The sequence below is a fragment of the Hyperoodon ampullatus genome, assembly GCF_949752795.1.
Source record: "Hyperoodon ampullatus genome assembly, chromosome: 3".
Lineage (NCBI taxonomy): Eukaryota > Metazoa > Chordata > Mammalia > Artiodactyla > Ziphiidae > Hyperoodon > Hyperoodon ampullatus.
This window is the reverse complement of record NC_136916.1, coordinates 85,863,257-85,885,435: the sequence shown is the minus strand read 5'-3', so window position 1 is coordinate 85,885,435 and position 22,179 is coordinate 85,863,257.

Below are 22,179 nucleotides of genomic sequence, written 5' to 3'. Positions count from 1 at the left end.
GGAGCTGCTGTTTGTTATTTCATGTCCTGCTCTTAGGTGCTCTGTGTCAGCTCTTAGTTAGAGGTTATCTGGTGTGCTCTGCAATGAGGGCTATGTGCACGGTTCCGGTGTACCCAGCCCTGCCGGGGTACCTGCCCAGTGGAGCTCCGTATCCTGGGAGAGGCCTGATCATGAGAGCCCCATGGGCTGCTGGGTAGTTGCACAAGTGAGCTGAATAACCTGGGAGTGGCCTGTTAATGAGAGACCCGTGGGCTGCTGGGGACATGAACAGTTGAGCCCCATATCCTGGGAGAGGGCTGACCACGACAGCCCCATGGGCTCCTGGGTAGTTGTGCAGATGAGCTCCTTAACCTGGGAGTGGCCTGACCATGAAAGCCCCGTTGGCTGCTGGGGACCTGCCCAGGTTAGCTCCATATCCTGGGAGGGGCCTGACCACGAGAGCCCTATGGGCTGTGGGGAATGGGGGTGGTGCTGCTCAGTTGAGCTCCATATCCTGTGATTGCTCTGACCAAGAGAGTCCCGTGGGCTGCTGGGGACCTGGTAAAGGATGTTAGGACAGTCAGTGAAGCCACCGAGGACATACATCCAGTAGTTCCTAATTCCTAGACCCTACTGGTCATTCTACCATCCACCAGGACATGGTATTCTGTATTAGACTTCAATGATGCCTTCTTCTGTATTCCATTGGTCCCAGAAAGGCTCTGCTGCCCTAGGAACCAGACTTGGGAATGGAGAAACGCTGCCACCTTGTGGCCATTTCCCACAACAGCAGCGTTAAACCCACTGCTAATGGTCACTAAATATTCACACTCATTGCAGGCCTGTGAATAACACCTGCCCTCAAAAACAAACATGGGGTCGAAAATTGACCAAAAAATTCAAAAGAGGGCAACCATCCAAGAAGACAATTTCAAGAGTTTAATTGTACTCTCCGGTTTTTTCTGTTTTTCTCTGCCAGAAATTTAAAAAGGCATGGAAAAATGCTAAACATTAGGAATAATTAAAGATATGCAAATCCAAATTACAAAAACCTCTCAGCTCACAGCAGTCAGAATGGCCATCAGCAAAAATTCTGCAAACAATAAATGCTGAAGGGGTTTTGGAGAAATGCCTACCCTTGCTTCAACGTGGGACATGGTAAGAGCCAGTAATGAAAACAAAAATGACGTGCCTTGTAAAGATAAATACTGAGCTACCATTCAATCAAGCATACCCACTGCTGGGCCTATCGCCTGAGGGGATGAGAATCAAAAACACAGGCTGGGATTCACTGGTGGCGCAGTGGATGAGAGTCCGCCTGCCAGTGCATGGGATATGGGTTCATGCCCCGATTCGGGAAGATCCCACATGCCGCGGAGCGGCTGTTCCCGTGAGCTATGGCTGCTGGGCCTGCACGTCCGGAGCCTGTGCTCTGCAATGGGAGGTTCCACGGCAGTGAGAGGCCCATGTACCACAAAAAAAAGACACATGCTGGCAATCCTGCACTCCAGCCATATTTACCATAGCCAACACTTGGAAGCTACGAAAATGCCCATCAACAGAGGAATGCTGAAAGAAGAAGTGGTCCATGAACACAATGGAATATGACTCCAATTAAAAAATATATAAATTCAACTTCTAAAACAAACATAAGTAAGGAGAAATCAGCTTTTTGGGGCACATTCCACTCTAATATATAACCGAGGAACACCACTGCCAGGATGGTCTGTTTCCCTAGTTAACAGATTGGGAAAAGCAGAAATGATGCCACCCTCTGGCCGTTACCTGCAACAGCAGCTTTAAAACCTGTGCTAAGTGTCACTTCATATGCACCAGTACTGGAGGGCTGTGAATGAAACCTGCCCTCATAATGTCTTGAGGGAGGTAATGGCCAAAATATTTCTAAATGTCACACATACTTCCCGAAAACAATTTGAAGAGGTAAGCTGTACTCACAGTTTGAAGAAAAAAAGGACATGCCAGAAAGCTCTATTTCAAGGTATTATGAGACGCATGCAAATCCAACCACAAAGTGGTATCAGCTCACAGTAGTCAGAATAAACTTCAGCAAAAATACTACAAACAATAAACGCTGAAGGTGTTGTGGAGAAGAGCATAACCTCAACTTTAAGTGGGACGTAACCTGGTAAGAGCCACTAATGAGAACAGAATGGTGGTGCCTCTACAAGGTAAACATTTTGCTACCATATGAAACAGCATGAGCACTCCTGGGCCTATAACCTAAGAAGACAGAATTGGAAAGACACAGGCAGGCAAATGTGTATTGCCGCAGCATTACAATAGCCATGACATGGGAGCAACCAAAAAGTCCATCAACAGATGAGTGGACAAAGAAGAACCGGTACATGTAGAGACAGAATATTAGCCAAGGAAAAAAAGGACACAATGCCATTTGCAGCCCCGTAGATGAGTCTAGAGGTAATCACGTGACTTGTAGTAAGTCAGAAAGAGAAAGACACATATCGTATGTTATCACTTATAGGTGTTACCCCAAAATTGATACTAGTGAAGATATTTCCACAGAGAAGGGCAACCACAGATTTATTAAAGAAACTTATGGTTCACCAATGGAAAGGTGTGAGGATTGGATACATTAGGATATTGGGGTTAACAGACATATACAAACATAGTTGAAATATATAATCACCAAACACCTACAGAATACCAAGAGAAGACTACTCAACATTCTTTCATAACATACGTGGGAAAGGGATCCGAGGAAGAACAGACATATGTATATGTGTAAAAGAGCCACATCTTCCAAACCTACAAGAAGCCAAACATTGTAATCAAACTTGCTGTGATAAAAAATAAAAATTAAATTTAAAAATGAACAAGAAGTACTGAGACAAACTTAAGGGTGTTTTTCCTGGCACATTCCATTCTAAATTACAACCTAGAACACGACTTCCATTGAGGCTCTGTTGCCCTAGTAACCAGATTTGGTAAAGGAGAACTGCTGCCACCTTGTGGCCGTTTCACACAACAGCAGCTATAATCCCAGCGCTAATGGTCAGTTGATTTTCAAAATAGTTGCAGGTTTGTAAATGACACTTACCCTGAAAAGAAATCCTGGGGTCGTATAGCGACCAAAAAATTCAAAAGACATCCATATTTCAAAACGACAGTTTCAAGAGGCATATTTTACAGACATTTGTGTTCTGCTTCTTTTTCTTTCTTTATTTTTTTTGGTTAAAAAACCGGAATGGAAAAAGGCAACCCTCAGAAAGGGAGAAAATGTTTGAAAACGAATCAATGGACAAAGGTATAATCTCCAATATATATAAACAGCTCATGCAGCTTAATATTAAATAAAAAACAAACAACCCACTACAAAAATGGATAGAATATCTAAATAGACATTTCTTCAAAGAAGACACAGAGATGGCCAAGATGTACATGAAAAGCTACTCAACATCACGCATTATTAGAGAAATGCAAATCAAAATTTCAATGAGTTATCACCTCACACCTGTTAGAATGGGCATCATCAAAAAAATCTACAAACAACAAATGCTGGGGTGGGTGTGGACAAACGGATCCCCCTTCCACTATTAGTGGGAATGTAAGTTGATACAGTCACTATGGAGAATAGCATGGAAGTTCACTAAAAAACTAAAAATACAATTACCATATGATCCAGCAATCCCACTTCTGGGCATATAGCCAGAGAAACCATAAATCAAAAACACACATTTACCACAATGTTCATTGCAGAACTATTTACAAGAGCCAGGTAATGGAAGCAACCTAAATGCCCACAGACAGACGAATGGATAAAGATGTGGTACATATATAAAATGGAATATTAAGCAGCCATAAAAAGGAATGAAACTGGGTCATTTGTAGAGACGTGGATGGATCTAGAGACTGTCATACAGAGTGAAGTAAGTCAGAAAGAGAAAAACAAATATTGTATATTAATGCATATATGTGGATCCTAGAAAAATGGTACAGATGAACCGGGTTGCAGGGCAGAATTAGAGACACAGGGTTAGAGAACGAACGTATGGAAACCAAGGTGGGGAAGCCATGGGGTGGTGGTGGTGGGATGATTTGGGACATTGGGATTGACCTGTATACATGTATATGTACAAAATAGATAAGTAATAATAACCTGCTGTATAAAAATATAAATGAAATTAAATTTCAAAATTTTAAAAACAAATAAAATTTAAAAATAAAACAGAAAAATGTTCTGCCCTTCACAAAGATGTATTTATATGAACGAATTATTTCCATGCTTATATCTCTAAATACATAAATGAGGAATAAAATCTACCTGGAACCAAAAAAGAAAAAAAAAAAAACAGAACCCATTAGTTATACAGAGGAAAACCCTATCAGGGCACTTGCTCCAGGGTAAAAATTCTGAAATTGGTCAGAGTTGGGGAATTATCTGCCATGCAGCCAGCAGCGCCCCCGCAAGGATCGTCCTCATTGCAAAGCCGGGGGACCATGCCGAGACGTCTGTGAGTAAACGTGAGCTGAGCCCCCGGCCAGCTGCTGCTGAACTGTTCTGACCCTTCCCAGGTAAAACACCTGAATATGTACAAGGACATGAAAGCCTAGAGATAGGGCAGTGGAGCCACACCTGGGACAGCACGAAGGCTGACTTGGTGCCTGCAGGCAAGCCAGGATGGTCCTGGCCCCATGCCCTCTTCTGGAAGCTTTCCATTTCCCTGCCTGAGATATCCCTCCTGTCCCGGCGCCCACTGCTTTTTTCCTTCCACACCTCTGACGGGAGAAATTCCAGCAGAAGGTATGGGTGACACATCCTCTTCTTTACCAGGTGGAAGCCTGGCAACTCCTGCAGAAACTCCAGCAGAGCCCCACTCACACCGGGCCTCCCACAAAGCCATGGTCCCTCACTCCCTCCCACCAGCACAGCCCCAAGACTGTTGATGGGGCAGAGAATATGGCGTCAGACACAGCTGCAGGGGCTCTTGCTGCCTGGAGCGGTGTTTATATTGACCTCAACCCAGGCACACCTGGGCAGTTCTGGGCGAAAGGGTCATGCTGCCCAGGTCAGTCAATCCTCACCCCTCTGGGGCTCACATTGCAGAAAATGGACCACTCTGAACTGGTCAGGTCCAAGGAACAGGTGTGGGCTCCTGAGAATCAGGATAGACAAGGGGCTGCAGCTCTGGCTTGTTTTCTAACCATTTTATCTGGCCCATGAGTGGGAGACAACTTCAAGAAGACCATCTCCTAATGAGAGGAACCCAGGAGTCAGCGAGAGGAGGGGTGAAGGTTGGAGACAGAGGCCTGGTGCCCCGGCTGCAGTGGATGTCTCTGGAAGACTAGGTTGAGGGAGGCCAAACAGAGTGACGCCCATGGTCACAGACCTGTCGGAGCTGCTGTTTGTTATTTCATGTCCTGCTCTTAGGTGCTCTGTGTCAGCTCTTAGTTAGAGGTTATCTGGTGTGCTCTGCAATGAGGGCTATGTGCACGGTTCCGGTGTACCCAGCCCTGCCGGGGTACCTGCCCTGTGGAGCTCCGTATCCTGGGAGAGGCCTGATCATGAGAGCCCCATGGGCTGCTGGGTAGTTGCACAAGTGAGCTGAATAACCTGGGAGTGGCCTGTTAATGAGAGACCCGTGGGCTGCTGGGGACATGAACAGTTGAGCCCCATATCCTGGGAGAGGGCTGACCACGACAGCCCCATGGGCTCCTGGGTAGTTGTGCAGATGAGCTCCTTAACCTGGGAGTGGCCTGACCATGAAAGCCCCGTTGGCTGCTGGGGACCTGCCCAGGTTAGCTCCATATCCTGGGAGGGGCCTGACCACGAGAGCCCTATGGGCTGTGGGGAATGGGGGTGGTGCTGCTCAGTTGAGCTCCATATCCTGTGATTGCTCTGACCAAGAGAGTCCCGTGGGCTGCTGGGGACCTGGTAAAGGATGTTAGGACAGTCAGTGAAGCCACCGAGGACATACATCCAGTAGATCCTAATTCCTAGACCCTACTGGTCATTCTACCATCCACCAGGACATGGTATTCTGTATTAGACTTCAATGATGCCTTCTTCTGTATTCCATTGGTCCCAGAAAGGCTCTGCTGCCCTAGGAACCAGACTTGGGAATGGAGAAACGCTGCCACCTTGTGGCCATTTCCCACAACAGCAGCGTTAAACCCACTGCTAATGGTCACTAAATATTCACACTCATTGCAGGCCTGTGAATAACACCTGCCCTCAAAAACAAACATGGGGTCGAAAATTGACCAAAAAATTCAAAAGAGGGCAACCATCCAAGAAGACAATTTCAAGAGTTTAATTGTACTCTCCGGTTTTTTCTGTTTTTCTCTGCCAGAAATTTAAAAAGGCATGGAAAAATGCTAAACATTAGGAATAATTAAAGATATGCAAATCCAAATTACAAAAACCTCTCAGCTCACAGCAGTCAGAATGGCCATCAGCAAAAATTCTGCAAACAATAAATGCTGAAGGGGTTTTGGAGAAATGCCTACCCTTGCTTCAACGTGGGACATGGTAAGAGCCAGTAATGAAAACAAAAATGACGTGCCTTGTAAAGATAAATACTGAGCTACCATTCAATCAAGCATACCCACTGCTGGTTCATCCTATCGCCTGAGGGGATGAGAATCAAAAAGACAGCCAGGGATTCACTGGTGGCGCACTGGATGAGAGTCCGCCTGCCAGTGCAGGGGATATGGGTTCATGCCCCGATTCGGGAAGATCCCACATGCCGCGGAGCGGCTGTTCCCGTGAGCTATGGCTGCTGGGCCTGCACGTCCGGAGCCTGTGCTCTGCAATGGGAGGGTCCACGGCAGTGAGAGGCCCATGTACCACACACACAAAAAAAGACACATGCTGGCAATCCTGCACTCCAGCCTTATTTACCATAGCCAACACTTGGAAGCTACGAAAATGTCCATCAACAGAGGAATGATCAAAGAAGAAGTGGTCCATGAACACAATGGAATATGACTCCAATAAAAAAAATATATAAATTCAATTTCTAAAGCAAACATAAGTAAGGAGACATCAGCTTTTGGGGGCACATTCCACTCTAATATATAACCGAGGAACACCACTGCCAGGATGGTCTGTTTCCCTAGTTAACAGATTGGGAAAAGCAGAAATGATGCCACCCTCTGGCCGTTACCTGCAACAGCAGCTTTAAAACCTGTGCTAAGTGTCACTTCATATGCACCAGTACTGGAGGGCTGTGAATGAAACCTGCCCTCATAATGTCTTGAGGGAGGTAATGGCCAAAATATTTCTAAATGTCACACATACTTCCCGAAAACAATTTGAAGAGGTAAGCTGTACTCACAGTTTGAAGAAAAAAAGGACATGCCAGAAAGCTCTATTTCAAGGTATTATGAGACGCATGCAAATCCAACCACAAAGTGGTATCAGCTCACAGTAGTCAGAATAAACTTCAGCAAAAATACTACAAACAATAAACGCTGAAGGTGTTGTGGAGAAGAGCATAACCTCAACTTTAAGTGGGACGTAACCTGGTAAGAGCCACTAATGAGAACAGAATGGTGGTGCCTCTACAAGGTAAACATTTTGCTACCATATGATCCAGCAGGCGAACTCCTGGGCCTATAACCTAAGAAGACAGAATTGGAAAGACACAGGCAGGCAAATGTGTATTGCCGCAGCATTACAATAGCCATGACATGGGAGCAACCAAAAAGTCCATCAACAGATGAGTGGACAAAGAAGAACCGGTACATGTAGAGACAGAATATTAGCCAAGGAAAAAAAGGACACAATGCCATTTGCAGCCCCGTAGATGAGTCTAGAGGTAATCACGTGACTTGTAGTAAGTCAGAAAGAGAAAGACACATATCGTATGTTATCACTTATAGGTGTTACCCCAAAATTGATACTAGTGAAGATATTTCCACAGAGAAGGGCAACCACAGATTTATTAAAGAAACTTATGGTTCACCAATGGAAAGGTGTGAGGATTGGATACATTAGGATATTGGGGTTAACAGACATATACAAACATAGTTGAAATATATAATCACCAAACACCTACAGAATACCAAGAGAAGACTACTCAACATTCTTTCATAACATACGTGGGAAAGGGATCCGAGGAAGAACAGACATATGTATATGTGTAAAAGAGCCACATCTTCCAAACCTACAAGAAGCCAAACATTGTAATCAAACTTGCTGTGATAAAAAATAAAAATTAAATTTAAAAATGAACAAGAAGTACTGAGACAAACTTAAGGGTGTTTTTCCTGGCACATTCCATTCTAAATTACAACCTAGAACACGACTTCCATTGAGGCTCTGTTGCCCTAGTAACCAGATTTGGTAAAGGAGAACTGCTGCCACCTTGTGGCCGTTTCACACAACAGCAGCTATAATCCCAGCGCTAATGGTCAGTTGATTTTCAAAATAGTTGCAGGTTTGTAAATGACACTTACCCTGAAAAGAAATCCTGGGGTCGTATAGCGACCAAAAAATTCAAAAGACATCCATATTTCAAAACGACAGTTTCAAGAGGCATATTTTACAGACATTTGTGTTCTGCTTCTTTTTCTTTCTTTATTTTTTTTGGTTAAAAAACCGGAATGGAAAAAGGCAACCCTCAGAAAGGGAGAAAATGTTTGAAAACGAATCAATGGACAAAGGTATAATCTCCAATATATATAAACAGCTCATGCAGCTTAATATTAAATAAAAAACAAACAACCCACTACAAAAATGGATAGAATATCTAAATAGACATTTCTTCAAAGAAGACACAGAGATGGCCAAGATGTACATGAAAAGCTACTCAACATCACGCATTATTAGAGAAATGCAAATCAAAATTTCAATGAGTTATCACCTCACACCTGTTAGAATGGGCATCATCAAAAAAATCTACAAACAACAAATGCTGGGGTGGGTGTGGACAAACGGATCCCCCTTCCACTATTAGTGGGAATGTAAGTTGATACAGTCACTATGGAGAATAGCATGGAAGTTCACTAAAAAACTAAAAATACAATTACCATATGATCCAGCAATCCCACTTCTGGGCATATAGCCAGAGAAACCATAAATCAAAAACACACATTTACCACAATGTTCATTGCAGAACTATTTACAAGAGCCAGGTAATGGAAGCAACCTAAATGCCCACAGACAGACGAATGGATAAAGATGTGGTACATATATAAAATGGAATATTAAGCAGCCATAAAAAGGAATGAAACTGGGTCATTTGTAGAGACGTGGATGGATCTAGAGACTGTCATACAGAGTGAAGTAAGTCAGAAAGAGAAAAACAAATATTGTATATTAATGCATATATGTGGATCCTAGAAAAATGGTACAGATGAACCGGGTTGCAGGGCAGAATTAGAGACACAGGGTTAGAGAACGAACGTATGGAAACCAAGGTGGGGAAGCCATGGGGTGGTGGTGGTGGGATGATTTGGGACATTGGGATTGACCTGTATACATGTATATGTACAAAATAGATAAGTAATAATAACCTGCTGTATAAAAATATAAATGAAATTAAATTTCAAAATTTTAAAAACAAATAAAATTTAAAAATAAAACAGAAAAATGTTCTGCCCTTCACAAAGATGTATTTATATGAACGAATTATTTCCATGCTTATATCTCTAAATACATAAATGAGGAATAAAATCTACCTGGAACCAAAAAAGAAAAAAAAAAAACAGAACCCATTAGTTATACAGAGGAAAACCCTATCAGGGCACTTGCTCCAGGGTAAAAATTCTGAAATTGGTCAGAGTTGGGGAATTATCTGCCATGCAGCCAGCAGCGCCCCCGCAAGGATCGTCCTCATTGCAAAGCCGGGGGACCATGCCGAGACGTCTGTGAGTAAACGTGAGCTGAGCCCCCGGCCAGCTGCTGCTGAACTGTTCTGACCCTTCCCAGGTAAAACACCTGAATATGTACAAGGACATGAAAGCCTAGAGATAGGGCAGTGGAGCCACACCTGGGACAGCACGAAGGCTGACTTGGTGCCTGCAGGCAAGCCAGGATGGTCCTGGCCCCATGCCCTCTTCTGGAAGCTTTCCATTTCCCTGCCTGAGATATCCCTCCTGTCCCGGCGCCCACTGCTTTTTTCCTTCCACACCTCTGACGGGAGAAATTCCAGCAGAAGGTATGGGTGACACATCCTCTTCTTTACCAGGTGGAAGCCTGGCAACTCCTGCAGAAACTCCAGCAGAGCCCCACTCACACCGGGCCTCCCACAAAGCCATGGTCCCTCACTCCCTCCCACCAGCACAGCCCCAAGACTGTTGATGGGGCAGAGAATATGGCGTCAGACACAGCTGCAGGGGCTCTTGCTGCCTGGAGCGGTGTTTATATTGACCTCAACCCAGGCACACCTGGGCAGTTCTGGGCGAAAGGGTCATGCTGCCCAGGTCAGTCAATCCTCACCCCTCTGGGGCTCACATTGCAGAAAATGGACCACTCTGAACTGGTCAGGTCCAAGGAACAGGTGTGGGCTCCTGAGAATCAGGATAGACAAGGGGCTGCAGCTCTGGCTTGTTTTCTAACCATTTTATCTGGCCCATGAGTGGGAGACAACTTCAAGAAGACCATCTCCTAATGAGAGGAACCCAGGAGTCAGCGAGAGGAGGGGTGAAGGTTGGAGACAGAGGCCTGGTGCCCCGGCTGCAGTGGATGTCTCTGGAAGACTAGGCTGAGGGAGGCCAAACAGAGTGACGCCCATGGTCACAGACCTGTCGGAGCTGCTGTTTGTTATTTCATGTCCTGCTCTTAGGTGCTCTGTGTCAGCTCTTAGTTAGAGGTTATCTGGTGTGCTCTGCAATGAGGGCTATGTGCACGGTTCCGGTGTACCCAGCCCTGCCGGGGTACCTGCCCTGTGGAGCTCCGTATCCTGGGAGAGGCCTGATCATGAGAGCCCCATGGGCTGCTGGGTAGTTGCACAAGTGAGCTGAATAACCTGGGAGTGGCCTGTTAATGAGAGACCCGTGGGCTGCTGGGGACATGAACAGTTGAGCCCCATATCCTGGGAGAGGGCTGACCACGACAGCCCCATGGGCTCCTGGGTAGTTGTGCAGATGAGCTCCTTAACCTGGGAGTGGCCTGACCATGAAAGCCCCGTTGGCTGCTGGGGACCTGCCCAGGTTAGCTCCATATCCTGGGAGGGACCTGACCACGAGAGCCCTATGGGCTGTGGGGAATGGGGGTGGTGCTGCTCAGTTGAGCTCCATATCCTGTGATTGCTCTGACCAAGAGAGTCCCGTGGGCTGCTGGGGACCTGGTAAAGGATGTTAGGACAGTCAGTGAAGCCACCGAGGACATACATCCAGTAGTTCCTAATTCCTAGACCCTACTGGTCATTCTACCATCCACCAGGACATGGTATTCTGTATTAGACTTCAATGATGCCTTCTTCTGTATTCCATTGGTCCCAGAAAGGCTCTGCTGCCCTAGGAACCAGACTTGGGAATGGAGAAACGCTGCCACCTTGTGGCCATTTCCCACAACAGCAGCGTTAAACCCACTGCTAATGGTCACTAAATATTCACACTCATTGCAGGCCTGTGAGTAACACCTGCCCTCAAAAACAAACATGGGGTCGAAAATTGACCAAAAAATTCAAAAGAGGGCAACCATCCAAGAAGACAATTTCAAGAGTTTAATTGTACTCTCCGGTTTTTTCTGTTTTTCTCTGCCAGAAATTTAAAAAGGCATGGAAAAATGCTAAACATTAGGAATAATTAAAGATATGCAAATCCAAATTACAAAAACCTCTCAGCTCACAGCAGTCAGAATGGCCATCAGCAAAAATTCTGCAAACAATAAATGCTGAAGGGGTTTTGGAGAAATGCCTACCCTTGCTTCAACGTGGGACATGGTAAGAGCCAGTAATGAAAACAAAAATGACGTGCCTTGTAAAGATAAATACTGAGCTACCATTCAATCAAGCATACCCACTGCTGGGCCTATCGCCTGAGGGGATGAGAATCAAAAAGACAGCCAGGGATTCACTGGTGGCGCACTGGATGAGAGTCCGCCTGCCAGTGCAGGGGATATGGGTTCATGCCCCGATTCGGGAAGATCCCACATGCCGCGGAGCGGCTGTTCCCGTGAGCTATGGCTGCTGGGCCTGCACGTCCGGAGCCTGTGCTCTGCAATGGGAGGGTCCACGGCAGTGAGAGGCCCATGTACCACACACACAAAAAAAGACACATGCTGGCAATCCTGCACTCCAGCCTTATTTACCATAGCCAACACTTGGAAGCTACGAAAATGTCCATCAACAGAGGAATGATCAAAGAAGAAGTGGTCCATGAACACAATGGAATATGACTCCAATAAAAAAAAATATATAAATTCAATTTCTAAAGCAAACATAAGTAAGGAGACATCAGCTTTTGGGGGCACATTCCACTCTAATATATAACCGAGGAACACCACTGCCAGGATGGTCTGTTTCCCTAGTTAACAGATTGGGAAAAGCAGAAATGATGCCACCCTCTGGCCGTTACCTGCAACAGCAGCTTTAAAACCTGTGCTAAGTGTCACTTCATATGCACCAGTACTGGAGGGCTGTGAATGAAACCTGCCCTCATAATGTCTTGAGGGAGGTAATGGCCAAAATATTTCTAAATGTCACACATACTTCCCGAAAACAATTTGAAGAGGTAAGCTGTACTCACAGTTTGAAGAAAAAAAGGACATGCCAGAAAGCTCTATTTCAAGGTATTATGAGACGCATGCAAATCCAACCACAAAGTGGTATCAGCTCACAGTAGTCAGAATAAACTTCAGCAAAAATACTACAAACAATAAACGCTGAAGGTGTTGTGGAGAAGAGCATAACCTCAACTTTAAGTGGGACGTAACCTGGTAAGAGCCACTAATGAGAACAGAATGGTGGTGCCTCTACAAGGTAAACATTTTGCTACCATATGAAACAGCATGAGCACTCCTGGGCCTATAACCTAAGAAGACAGAATTGGAAAGACACAGGCAGGCAAATGTGTATTGCCGCAGCATTACAATAGCCATGACATGGGAGCAACCAAAAAGTCCATCAACAGATGAGTGGACAAAGAAGAACCGGTACATGTAGAGACAGAATATTAGCCAAGGAAAAAAAGGACACAATGCCATTTGCAGCCCCGTAGATGAGTCTAGAGGTAATCACGTGACTTGTAGTAAGTCAGAAAGAGAAAGACACATATCGTATGTTATCACTTATAGGTGTTACCCCAAAATTGATACTAGTGAAGATATTTCCACAGAGAAGGGCAACCACAGATTTATTAAAGAAACTTATGGTTCACCAATGGAAAGGTGTGAGGATTGGATACATTAGGATATTGGGGTTAACAGACATATACAAACATAGTTGAAATATATAATCACCAAACACCTACAGAATACCAAGAGAAGACTACTCAACATTCTTTCATAACATACGTGGGAAAGGGATCCGAGGAAGAACAGACATATGTATATGTGTAAAAGAGCCACATCTTCCAAACCTACAAGAAGCCAAACATTGTAATCAAACTTGCTGTGATAAAAAATAAAAATTAAATTTAAAAATGAACAAGAAGTACTGAGACAAACTTAAGGGTGTTTTTCCTGGCACATTCCATTCTAAATTACAACCTAGAACACGACTTCCATTGAGGCTCTGTTGCCCTAGTAACCAGATTTGGTAAAGGAGAACTGCTGCCACCTTGTGGCCGTTTCACACAACAGCAGCTATAATCCCAGCGCTAATGGTCAGTTGATTTTCAAAATAGTTGCAGGTTTGTAAATGACACTTACCCTGAAAAGAAATCCTGGGGTCGTATAGCGACCAAAAAATTCAAAAGACATCCATATTTCAAAACGACAGTTTCAAGAGGCATATTTTACAGACATTTGTGTTCTGCTTCTTTTTCTTTCTTTATTTTTTTTGGTTAAAAAACCGGAATGGAAAAAGGCAACCCTCAGAAAGGGAGAAAATGTTTGAAAACGAATCAATGGACAAAGGTATAATCTCCAATATATATAAACAGCTCATGCAGCTTAATATTAAATAAAAAACAAACAACCCACTACAAAAATGGATAGAATATCTAAATAGACATTTCTTCAAAGAAGACACAGAGATGGCCAAGATGTACATGAAAAGCTACTCAACATCACGCATTATTAGAGAAATGCAAATCAAAATTTCAATGAGTTATCACCTCACACCTGTTAGAATGGGCATCATCAAAAAAATCTACAAACAACAAATGCTGGGGTGGGTGTGGACAAACGGATCCCCCTTCCACTATTAGTGGGAATGTAAGTTGATACAGTCACTATGGAGAATAGCATGGAAGTTCACTAAAAAACTAAAAATACAATTACCATATGATCCAGCAATCCCACTTCTGGGCATATAGCCAGAGAAACCATAAATCAAAAACACACATTTACCACAATGTTCATTGCAGAACTATTTACAAGAGCCAGGTAATGGAAGCAACCTAAATGCCCACAGACAGACGAATGGATAAAGATGTGGTACATATATAAAATGGAATATTAAGCAGCCATAAAAAGGAATGAAACTGGGTCATTTGTAGAGACGTGGATGGATCTAGAGACTGTCATACAGAGTGAAGTAAGTCAGAAAGAGAAAAACAAATATTGTATATTAATGCATATATGTGGATCCTAGAAAAATGGTACAGATGAACCGGGTTGCAGGGCAGAATTAGAGACACAGGGTTAGAGAACGAACGTATGGAAACCAAGGTGGGGAAGCCATGGGGTGGTGGTGGTGGGATGATTTGGGACATTGGGATTGACCTGTATACATGTATATGTACAAAATAGATAAGTAATAATAACCTGCTGTATAAAAATATAAATGAAATTAAATTTCAAAATTTTAAAAACAAATAAAATTTAAAAATAAAACAGAAAAATGTTCTGCCCTTCACAAAGATGTATTTATATGAACGAATTATTTCCATGCTTATATCTCTAAATACATAAATGAGGAATAAAATCTACCTGGAACCAAAAAAGAAAAAAAAAAAACAGAACCCATTAGTTATACAGAGGAAAACCCTATCAGGGCACTTGCTCCAGGGTAAAAATTCTGAAATTGGTCAGAGTTGGGGAATTATCTGCCATGCAGCCAGCAGCGCCCCCGCAAGGATCGTCCTCATTGCAAAGCCGGGGGACCATGCCGAGACGTCTGTGAGTAAACGTGAGCTGAGCCCCCGGCCAGCTGCTGCTGAACTGTTCTGACCCTTCCCAGGTAAAACACCTGAATATGTACAAGGACATGAAAGCCTAGAGATAGGGCAGTGGAGCCACACCTGGGACAGCACGAAGGCTGACTTGGTGCCTGCAGGCAAGCCAGGATGGTCCTGGCCCCATGCCCTCTTCTGGAAGCTTTCCATTTCCCTGCCTGAGATATCCCTCCTGTCCCGGCGCCCACTGCTTTTTTCCTTCCACACCTCTGACGGGAGAAATTCCAGCAGAAGGTATGGGTGACACATCCTCTTCTTTACCAGGTGGAAGCCTGGCAACTCCTGCAGAAACTCCAGCAGAGCCCCACTCACACCGGGCCTCCCACAAAGCCATGGTCCCTCACTCCCTCCCACCAGCACAGCCCCAAGACTGTTGATGGGGCAGAGAATATGGCGTCAGACACAGCTGCAGGGGCTCTTGCTGCCTGGAGCGGTGTTTATATTGACCTCAACCCAGGCACACCTGGGCAGTTCTGGGCGAAAGGGTCATGCTGCCCAGGTCAGTCAATCCTCACCCCTCTGGGGCTCACATTGCAGAAAATGGACCACTCTGAACTGGTCAGGTCCAAGGAACAGGTGTGGGCTCCTGAGAATCAGGATAGACAAGGGGCTGCAGCTCTGGCTTGTTTTCTAACCATTTTATCTGGCCCATGAGTGGGAGACAACTTCAAGAAGACCATCTCCTAATGAGAGGAACCCAGGAGTCAGCGAGAGGAGGGGTGAAGGTTGGAGACAGAGGCCTGGTGCCCCGGCTGCAGTGGATGTCTCTGGAAGACTAGGCTGAGGGAGGCCAAACAGAGTGACGCCCATGGTCACAGACCTGTCGGAGCTGCTGTTTGTTATTTCATGTCCTGCTCTTAGGTGCTCTGTGTCAGCTCTTAGTTAGAGGTTATCTGGTGTGCTCTGCAATGAGGGCTATGTGCACGGTTCCGGTGTACCCAGCCCTGCCGGGGTACCTGCCCTGTGGAGCTCCGTATCCTGGGAGAGGCCTGATCATGAGAGCCCCATGGGCTGCTGGGTAGTTGCACAAGTGAGCTGAATAACCTGGGAGTGGCCTGTTAATGAGAGACCCGTGGGCTGCTGGGGACATGAACAGTTGAGCCCCATATCCTGGGAGAGGGCTGACCACGACAGCCCCATGGGCTCCTGGGTAGTTGTGCAGATGAGCTCCTTAACCTGGGAGTGGCCTGACCATGAAAGCCCCGTTGGCTGCTGGGGACCTGCCCAGGTTAGCTCCATATCCTGGGAGGGACCTGACCACGAGAGCCCTATGGGCTGTGGGGAATGGGGGTGGTGCTGCTCAGTTGAGCTCCATATCCTGTGATTGCTCTGACCAAGAGAGTCCCGTGGGCTGCTGGGGACCTGGTAAAGGATGTTAGGACAGTCAGTGAAGCCACCGAGGACATACATCCAGTAGTTCCTAATTCCTAGACCCTACTGGTCATTCTACCATCCACCAGGACATGGTATTCTGTATTAGACTTCAATGATGCCTTCTTCTGTATTCCATTGGTCCCAGAAAGGCTCTGCTGCCCTAGGAACCAGACTTGGGAATGGAGAAACGCTGCCACCTTGTGGCCATTTCCCACAACAGCAGCGTTAAACCCACTGCTAATGGTCACTAAATATTCACACTCATTGCAGGCCTGTGAGTAACACCTGCCCTCAAAAACAAACATGGGGTCGAAAATTGACCAAAAAATTCAAAAGAGGGCAACCATCCAAGAAGACAATTTCAAGAGTTTAATTGTACTCTCCGGTTTTTTCTGTTTTTCTCTGCCAGAAATTTAAAAAGGCATGGAAAAATGCTAAACATTAGGAATAATTAAAGATATGCAAATCCAAATTACAAAAACCTCTCAGCTCACAGCAGTCAGAATGGCCATCAGCAAAAATTCTGCAAACAATAAATGCTGAAGGGGTTTTGGAGAAATGCCTACCCTTGCTTCAACGTGGGACATGGTAAGAGCCAGTAATGAAAACAAAAATGACGTGCCTTGTAAAGATAAATACTGAGCTACCATTCAATCAAGCATACCCACTGCTGGGCCTATCGCCTGAGGGGATGAGAATCAAAAAGACAGCCAGGGATTCACTGGTGGCGCACTGGATGAGAGTCCGCCTGCCAGTGCAGGGGATATGGGTTCATGCCCCGATTCGGGAAGATCCCACATGCCGCGGAGCGGCTGTTCCCGTGAGCTATGGCTGCTGGGCCTGCACGTCCGGAGCCTGTGCTCTGCAATGGGAGGGTCCACGGCAGTGAGAGGCCCATGTACCACACACACAAAAAAAGACACATGCTGGCAATCCTGCACTCCAGCCTTATTTACCATAGCCAACACTTGGAAGCTACGAAAATGTCCATCAACAGAGGAATGATCAAAGAAGAAGTGGTCCATGAACACAATGGAATATGACTCCAATAAAAAAAAATATATAAATTCAATTTCTAAAGCAAACATAAGTAAGGAGACATCAGCTTTTGGGGGCACATTCCACTCTAATATATAACCGAGGAACACCACTGCCAGGATGGTCTGTTTCCCTAGTTAACAGATTGGGAAAAGCAGAAATGATGCCACCCTCTGGCCGTTACCTGCAACAGCAGCTTTAAAACCTGTGCTAAGTGTCACTTCATATGCACCAGTACTGGAGGGCTGTGAATGAAACCTGCCCTCATAATGTCTTGAGGGAGGTAATGGCCAAAATATTTCTAAATGTCACACATACTTCCCGAAAACAATTTGAAGAGGTAAGCTGTACTCACAGTTTGAAGAAAAAAAGGACATGCCAGAAAGCTCTATTTCAAGGTATTATGAGACGCATGCAAATCCAACCACAAAGTGGTATCAGCTCACAGTAGTCAGAATAAACTTCAGCAAAAATACTACAAACAATAAACGCTGAAGGTGTTGTGGAGAAGAGCATAACCTCAACTTTAAGTGGGACGTAACCTGGTAAGAGCCACTAATGAGAACAGAATGGTGGTGCCTCTACAAGGTAAACATTTTGCTACCATATGAAACAGCATGAGCACTCCTGGGCCTATAACCTAAGAAGACAGAATTGGAAAGACACAGGCAGGCAAATGTGTATTGCCGCAGCATTACAATAGCCATGACATGGGAGCAACCAAAAAGTCCATCAACAGATGAGTGGACAAAGAAGAACCGGTACATGTAGAGACAGAATATTAGCCAAGGAAAAAAAGGACACAATGCCATTTGCAGCCCCGTAGATGAGTCTAGAGGTAATCACGTGACTTGTAGTAAGTCAGAAAGAGAAAGACACATATCGTATGTTATCACTTATAGGTGTTACCCCAAAATTGATACTAGTGAAGATATTTCCACAGAGAAGGGCAACCACAGATTTATTAAAGAAACTTATGGTTCACCAATGGAAAGGTGTGAGGATTGGATACATTAGGATATTGGGGTTAACAGACATATACAAACATAGTTGAAATATATAATCACCAAACACCTACAGAATACCAAGAGAAGACTACTCAACATTCTTTCATAACATACGTGGGAAAGGGATCCGAGGAAGAACAGACATATGTATATGTGTAAAAGAGCCACATCTTCCAAACCTACAAGAAGCCAAACATTGTAATCAAACTTGCTGTGATAAAAAATAAAAATTAAATTTAAAAATGAACAAGAAGTACTGAGACAAACTTAAGGGTGTTTTTCCTGGCACATTCCATTCTAAATTACAACCTAGAACACGACTTCCATTGAGGCTCTGTTGCCCTAGTAACCAGATTTGGTAAAGGAGAACTGCTGCCACCTTGTGGCCGTTTCACACAACAGCAGCTATAATCCCAGCGCTAATGGTCAGTTGATTTTCAAAATAGTTGCAGGTTTGTAAATGACACTTACCCTGAAAAGAAATCCTGGGGTCGTATAGCGACCAAAAAATTCAAAAGACATCCATATTTCAAAACGACAGTTTCAAGAGGCATATTTTACAGACATTTGTGTTCTGCTTCTTTTTCTTTCTTTATTTTTTTTGGTTAAAAAACCGGAATGGAAAAAGGCAACCCTCAGAAAGGGAGAAAATGTTTGAAAACGAATCAATGGACAAAGGTATAATCTCCAATATATATAAACAGCTCATGCAGCTTAATATTAAATAAAAAACAAACAACCCACTACAAAAATGGATAGAATATCTAAATAGACATTTCTTCAAAGAAGACACAGAGATGGCCAAGATGTACATGAAAAGCTACTCAACATCACGCATTATTAGAGAAATGCAAATCAAAATTTCAATGAGTTATCACCTCACACCTGTTAGAATGGGCATCATCAAAAAAATCTACAAACAACAAATGCTGGGGTGGGTGTGGACAAACGGATCCCCCTTCCACTATTAGTGGGAATGTAAGTTGATACAGTCACTATGGAGAATAGCATGGAAGTTCACTAAAAAACTAAAAATACAATTACCATATGATCCAGCAATCCCACTTCTGGGCATATAGCCAGAGAAACCATAAATCAAAAACACACATTTACCACAATGTTCATTGCAGAACTATTTACAAGAGCCAGGTAATGGAAGCAACCTAAATGCCCACAGACAGACGAATGGATAAAGATGTGGTACATATATAAAATGGAATATTAAGCAGCCATAAAAAGGAATGAAACTGGGTCATTTGTAGAGACGTGGATGGATCTAGAGACTGTCATACAGAGTGAAGTAAGTCAGAAAGAGAAAAACAAATATTGTATATTAATGCATATATGTGGATCCTAGAAAAATGGTACAGATGAACCGGGTTGCAGGGCAGAATTAGAGACACAGGGTTAGAGAACGAACGTATGGAAACCAAGGTGGGGAAGCCATGGGGTGGTGGTGGTGGGATGATTTGGGACATTGGGATTGACCTGTATACATGTATATGTACAAAATAGATAAGTAATAATAACCTGCTGTATAAAAATATAAATGAAATTAAATTTCAAAATTTTAAAAACAAATAAAATTTAAAAATAAAACAGAAAAATGTTCTGCCCTTCACAAAGATGTATTTATATGAACGAATTATTTCCATGCTTATATCTCTAAATACATAAATGAGGAATAAAATCTACCTGGAACCAAAAAAGAAAAAAAAAAAACAGAACCCATTAGTTATACAGAGGAAAACCCTATCAGGGCACTTGCTCCAGGGTAAAAATTCTGAAATTGGTCAGAGTTGGGGAATTATCTGCCATGCAGCCAGCAGCGCCCCCGCAAGGATCGTCCTCATTGCAAAGCCGGGGGACCATGCCGAGACGTCTGTGAGTAAACGTGAGCTGAGCCCCCGGCCAGCTGCTGCTGAACTGTTCTGACCCTTCCCAGGTAAAACACCTGAATATGTACAAGGACATGAAAGCCTAGAGATAGGGCAGTGGAGCCACACCTGGGACAGCACGAAGGCTGACTTGGTGCCTGCAGGCAAGCCAGGATGGTCCTGGCCCCATGCCCTCTTCTGGAAGCTTTCCATTTCCCTGCCTGAGATATCCCTCCTGTCCCGGCGCCCACTGCTTTTTTCCTTCCACACCTCTGACGGGAGAAATTCCAGCAGAAGGTATGGGTGACACATCCTCTTCTTTACCAGGTGGAAGCCTGGCAACTCCTGCAGAAACTCCAGCAGAGCCCCACTCACACCGGGCCTCCCACAAAGCCATGGTCCCTCACTCCCTCCCACCAGCACAGCCCCAAGACTGTTGATGGGGCAGAGAATATGGCGTCAGACACAGCTGCAGGGGCTCTTGCTGCCTGGAGCGGTGTTTATATTGACCTCAACCCAGGCACACCTGGGCAGTTCTGGGCGAAAGGGTCATGCTGCCCAGGTCAGTCAATCCTCACCCCTCTGGGGCTCACATTGCAGAAAATGGACCACTCTGAACTGGTCAGGTCCAAGGAACAGGTGTGGGCTCCTGAGAATCAGGATAGACAAGGGGCTGCAGCTCTGGCTTGTTTTCTAACCATTTTATCTGGCCCATGAGTGGGAGACAACTTCAAGAAGACCATCTCCTAATGAGAGGAACCCAGGAGTCAGCGAGAGGAGGGGTGAAGGTTGGAGACAGAGGCCTGGTGCCCCGGCTGCAGTGGATGTCTCTGGAAGACTAGGTTGAGGGAGGCCAAACAGAGTGACGCCCATGGTCACAGACCTGTCGGAGCTGCTGTTTGTTATTTCATGTCCTGCTCTTAGGTGCTCTGTGTCAGCTCTTAGTTAGAGGTTATCTGGTGTGCTCTGCAATGAGGGCTATGTGCACGGTTCCGGTGTACCCAGCCCTGCCGGGGTACCTGCCCTGTGGAGCTCCGTATCCTGGGAGAGGCCTGATCATGAGAGCCCCATGGGCTGCTGGGTAGTTGCACAAGTGAGCTGAATAACCTGGGAGTGGCCTGTTAATGAGAGACCCGTGGGCTGCTGGGGACATGAACAGTTGAGCCCCATATCCTGGGAGAGGGCTGACCACGACAGCCCCATGGGCTCCTGGGTAGTTGTGCAGATGAGCTCCTTAACCTGGGAGTGGCCTGACCATGAAAGCCCCGTTGGCTGCTGGGGACCTGCCCAGGTTAGCTCCATATCCTGGGAGGGGCCTGACCACGAGAGCCCTATGGGCTGTGGGGAATGGGGGTGGTGCTGCTCAGTTGAGCTCCATATCCTGTGATTGCTCTGACCAAGAGAGTCCCGTGGGCTGCTGGGGACCTGGTAAAGGATGTTAGGACAGTCAGTGAAGCCACCGAGGACATACATCCAGTAGTTCCTAATTCCTAGACCCTACTGGTCATTCTACCATCCACCAGGACATGGTATTCTGTATTAGACTTCAATGATGCCTTCTTCTGTATTCCATTGGTCCCAGAAAGGCTCTGCTGCCCTAGGAACCAGACTTGGGAATGGAGAAACGCTGCCAC